Genomic DNA, 5,096 nt, shown 5'->3' on the forward strand with positions numbered 1-5,096 from the left:
GACGCCCTACTCACTGAGCCACAGGCGCCGCCCAAGACTTTCTAGTGAATCACTACCATCACCAGTGTATTTCCCGGTGTTAAATATCAAAAGAAAAATCATGTGACACTTCTCCAGATACATGACCACTTCTGAATTTTTTCCTAGTGTCCTCTTCTGATGTCACCACCTGATGTAAAAGTATACATTCCAGTATGACCACTCCACAAGCTGCTACACTAACTAGTAAAACACAACAGCATCAATGAATGTGAGAAAGCTTTTGCGAGCTAACCAAATGGAACAAACTCTGTATAGGCAGAGCTGCAAATATTAGAAGAATGAAAATTCACACACAAAGAATGACCCAAAACAATTTTTTTTCTAATCTAGGAAATCATTAGATTCTAAAAATGAAATACTAGACAAGTAAAAGTATCTTCCCTGAACACATCACCAAGAGTCAAAACTGCCTATTATTCCAAGGTACACAGCACTAACAAGCTGTTCACAGCTCTTGGCCGCTTACTCAATAATTTGCAAATTGAACTGGAATACTTACCTTTCTTATAGAAAGACAGTGTGGTTAAGTGCTTTGACTTTCAGGAAAATTGGCAAGGGGGAGAGACGGGACAGTACTATACAACTGCAAAGCTATGTTATTGCTTCCCATACACGGTCATACAACCTTCTTTAATACTTTCCTTCCCTGCTCACTTGATTTATGTTTCAGCCGCAAAACTGAAGTATTTAAAGTGCTTCGTGGAAACTGCTGACACTTAAGCCTAATGCCTATTTCAATCTGATGTGAACTTTTGGGTACCCAAAGCTGCCACGGGCTCTGCTTTCCCAGCTTCAGTCCCGGTTCTGATCATGGTGGCTCCCCCTCGCCTCAGGCCTGGACCAGATCCAGTCATCTCGCCACCAAAGGAGTCTCCCTCGTCCCGGTGCTCCGTGGGGAAGGCAAGAGCGCACCTCTCAAAGGCCAGGTGTGGACGGGAGGGCCGGCAAGAGCAGCTGTCTGGCTGCGGCAGCTGTTACCTGAGGCACCTGCAGGCTGAGCGGGTGGCAGGCCCTGGAGAAATAGGTAGCGGAAGGCAAGCCCTCCAGCTCTAAGCAAGCCGGCCTGACACTGCCCACCCCACCACCCTCCTCTCTTCCTCGGCTCCTCCAGCAATGCCACAGGGGTCCCAACGGAGGAGCTGCCCGGCTCCTCGCGAAAGAGAAGTGCCAGAGCCTGCAGTGCCTCTCACCCGGGAAGAGGGTCCTCCCCAGCCCTGCACCTGACCTGTCCCCTCGCCTGATGGCCCAAGCCGGCCGTGGCCGCTGCCGAGGCGGCCTGTGGGTGTCCATGCGGCCGGGTCAGGCCAAAGAACCGAAGACGCGAGCGTGGGCCGGACGCCCAGCCAGCCCGGGACACGGCAGCGGAGCCCCAGCGAGGAGCGGAGCCGGGCAGGGGAGCGAGACAGAGTAGCTGGTTACCTGCGGTCCGGGACGGGGAGTCTCTCAGAACCCAAGTCAGTCCTCAGCCTCAACAACACAAGATGGCCGACACGTCGCCACGCACGTCACGTGACCCCGCGCGCCACGCCACGCCCCCTACTTCGGCCCCGCCCCTGACTCTCTCCCCTCCCCACTCTCCAGTCTCTCACGACACCCTTCCATTCCGCGGCAGTCCGGCCCCCTGCCCGGACACGCCCGTGCCCAAGACCCGGATGAAAGGCTGTCGGGAGGCGGGGCAGCGGCCCGGCGCAGGCGCCCAGGGGGTCTCAACACCGGCTCCGATCCTGCCCTTGGGTTGAGTAGAGTTGGTGTCCAAAGCTGGACGGGGGCCAGCACCCGGTGACTCACTATACTGTGAGCCAATCTATATCCCCGCCTGCAGTTCAAAAATCTTTGCCGATTTTTCGAACTAGAACTTTTCCACGGCTTTTAGTCCAGCATTTTCCTACCCATTTGCCATCCTAGAGCAAGTAGACAAAAGACAAAAGCTGAAATCCAAGCAAGAAAGTTTCTTTACTTGTTAACAGTTCCAGTAGAAGTGGAAATTGAATGTGACAGCTGGGAAGGACTTTAGAGCTCCGATTGCTTCCTACTACATCCGGGCCATAAACCTTTTACCTAAAGCCCTACCATTTCAGGGTTGCCAGATACGTCTGTAATACAAGAAGCTCAGCAATATTTGAGGCATACACGAAAAAATGTTTCGTTGTTTTTGAAAATCAGTATTTTTATTTGATAAATTTGGCAACTCTACTCTTCTCCGGTCATCCCTTTCTTTCCTATACCTCCAGCTGCTCCCTAGCAGTATCCTTCCCATCAGCTTAAAAAAATAATAATAATAAGTGGGGCGGCGCCTGTGGCTCAAAGGAGTAAGGTGGGTTCATATGCCAGAGGTGGCGGGTTCAAACCCAGCCCCGGCCAAAAACTGCAAAAAAAAAACCTCAAGAGTCTCCCATCTTAAAATTTAGTTAGAGCGCCAATTCCCCCTCCCATTATCTCCCTTGGGCGGCGTCCCCTGTGTTCTCTTTCAACGCCAAATTTCACGAAAGAGTTGTTTATAGGCACTTTCTCTATTCCCACACTGTGCTTGCAATCATCAACCACTCCAGTGTGGTTTCTGTCCTTACCTTTCCTTACCCATCCACCTGTTGCTTCCTCCATGGACATCTCAACCTACAAAGTGATAATTGGAATTCTTCAGTCCTCATCTTGAGTTAGTACTTCCCATGTCCTTCTTTCTGAAACACTTTCTTCCTTTGACTTTCTTTATATGCTTTCTGCTTAAAGTGGCCCTGTGGCAGCAGCACCTGGGGCCTTCTTTGAAATGCAGGATCTCAAAGGGGCCCTTCACAGTTGCACTCTGCACAACTCTACCCTTTATCTTCCACATAGTCCCCCTCTTCTTGCTCTTCCGCCAAACTCAATGCTCCAGATAAGTCCATGTTTAAAGGTTCTCAAACCTGACATTCTGTTTTGGCCTTTGCACATGCTGTTTCCTCTTGTTACAGTGCCATTCCCAACAGTTTCCCTACTTCTCCCCAACTTGCATAACTCCTGCTCATCTTTAAAAGCCTAATCCACAAGTTACTGCCTCTGAGAAGACTGCTTTAATCCCTTCCATTACACCAAAGAATTTATCCCTTGAACAATTAATTTGAGGGAAAAAAGTAATACTAATACCTGTTATGTGCCACCCACCTCATTAACTGCTTTACATGTAATCCTGATGACAGCACCGTGAAGCACCAAGAAAGCCAACCAGGCAGCTGAGAGAAGTGCCTACCTTCTCCAAACATCAGCCAAGACTTCCAAGCCCAGGCTAGCTGATTACAGAGTCCATATCCCTAACCAGCTTGTCATGCCAGCTCTCTGATGCTATGCCACCTGTACATTGTCTATACCTATAACTATATATATATATATATATTAATTAAGGTGTAATTTATACACAGTAAAACTTAAAATTTGTGGCATACAATTCTGCAACCTCTAAGAAATGCATCCAAATATGTGTAACTACCACTAAAATCAAGATATAGAATCATCCTATTACTGTGAACTAAAATAAAATCTTTCTTTTCTTTTTCTTTTTTTGAGACAGAGCCTCAAGCTGTCACCCTGGGTAGAGTACTATGGCATCACAGCTCACAGCAACCTCCAACTCCTGGGTTTAAGCAATTCTCTTGCCTCAGCCTCCCAAATAGCTGAGACTACAGGCGCCCGCCACAACACCTGGCTATTTTTTGGTTGCAGCCATCATTGTTGTTTGGCGGGCCTGGGCTGGATTCAAACCCGCCCGCTCTGGTGTATGTGGCTGGCGCCTTAGCTGCTTGAGCTACAGGCACCAAGCCTAAAATAAAATCTTAAGGTCCCCCCACCAGCAACTGACTGATCCTCTTGGTCAAAGGGATACCCTAAAACTAAGTTGCTAGCCATGAGAAAGAAGCTCAGACAAACCTCATCGTACTCATCCTCCCTTCTTGGAGACATCCATTATAGCTCATTAACAGGCCTAAGGCTATCCAGGACACACCTGCAGGTCCTTGATATACATAACAAACCTCTTGAGTCTGGATGTAAGTGGGGTAGCTTGGCTCTGATTAGCTGACTACCTGAATTCAAGCATTTCCTTTCTTTTAGAGTCTAAAAGACAAAGACTAATTTTTTTTTTTTTTTTTTGAGATAGAGTCTCACTCTCTTATCAGGGGTAAAGTGCCATGGCATCAACCTAACTCACAGCCACATCAAACTCCTGGGTCCAAGCAATCTTCCTGCCTCAGCCTCCGAGTAGCTGGGACTACAGGTGTTGGCCATGACGCCCAGCTAGTTTTTCTATTTTGACAGCTGGCTAGTTTTTCTATTTGTAGAAAAGATGGGGTAGGGAAGTGTCTCTCTCTCTTGCTCAGGCTGGTCTCGAACTCCTGAACTCAAGCAGTGCACCTGCCTCAGCTTCCCAAAGGGCTAGGATTATAGGCAAGACCCACCACATTCTGTCTACAAAGCCTAATTCTAATTTCAGCCAAATGTCAACTAAAGAATCTTTAAACCTGGCTCAGCACCTGTAGCTCAATGGCTAGGGCGCCAGCCACATACACCCAAGCTGGAGCGTTCGAATCTGGGCCTGCCAAACAACAATGACAACTACAACAAAAAAACAGCTAGGCGTTGTGGCAGATGCCTGTAGTCGCAGCTACTCAGGAGGCTGAGGGAAGAGAATTGCTTAAGCCCAAGAGTTTGAGGTTGCTGGGAGCTGTGATGCCACAGTACTCAACCAAGGGCATCATAGTGAGACTCTTTCTCAAAAAAAGAAGAAGAAAAAAGAAATTACCAGGAAAGGTCCCCCAACAACCTTTGGTAGTCACCCTTCATCCCCACTCCCAGCCCCTCAACCACTGTGCATTATAATATCATAGACATAGAACCATATAGTACTAGCCTCTTGAGACTGGCTTCTTCCACTTAGCATGCCTGAGTTATCCATATCGTCGCATGTTTCAATACTTTCTTCTTTTTTATTGCTGAGTGGTAGTTCATTGTATGTGTACAATACTTTTTGTTTAGCCATTCCCCACTTGGGGAACATTTGGATTGATTCAAATAGAGAACTATTAATA

General features: G+C 47.9%; 1 protein-coding gene across 3 annotated transcripts in view; it reads right to left on the bottom strand.

The window, feature by feature from the left end:
* The window catches only part of GIGYF2 (GRB10 interacting GYF protein 2), a 145,264-nt gene extending 143,715 nt beyond the window's left edge, over positions 1 to 1,549 (bottom strand). For 2 of the 3 annotated variants that reach the window (XM_023510308.1, XM_012802254.2), the window contains exon 1: positions 1,462 to 1,549. The gene's annotated coding sequence lies outside the window, so the exon portion shown is untranslated. The remainder of the gene's footprint in view (positions 1 to 1,461) is intronic. The other variant, XM_023510307.1, reaches the window with a different exon arrangement.
* Positions 1,550 to 5,096: the final 3,547 nt, after the last annotated feature.

The sequence above is a fragment of the Otolemur garnettii genome, unplaced genomic scaffold (assembly GCF_000181295.1).
Source record: "Otolemur garnettii isolate 467f Iridium unplaced genomic scaffold, OtoGar3 scaffold00013, whole genome shotgun sequence".
Taxonomy (NCBI): domain Eukaryota; kingdom Metazoa; phylum Chordata; class Mammalia; order Primates; family Galagidae; genus Otolemur; species Otolemur garnettii.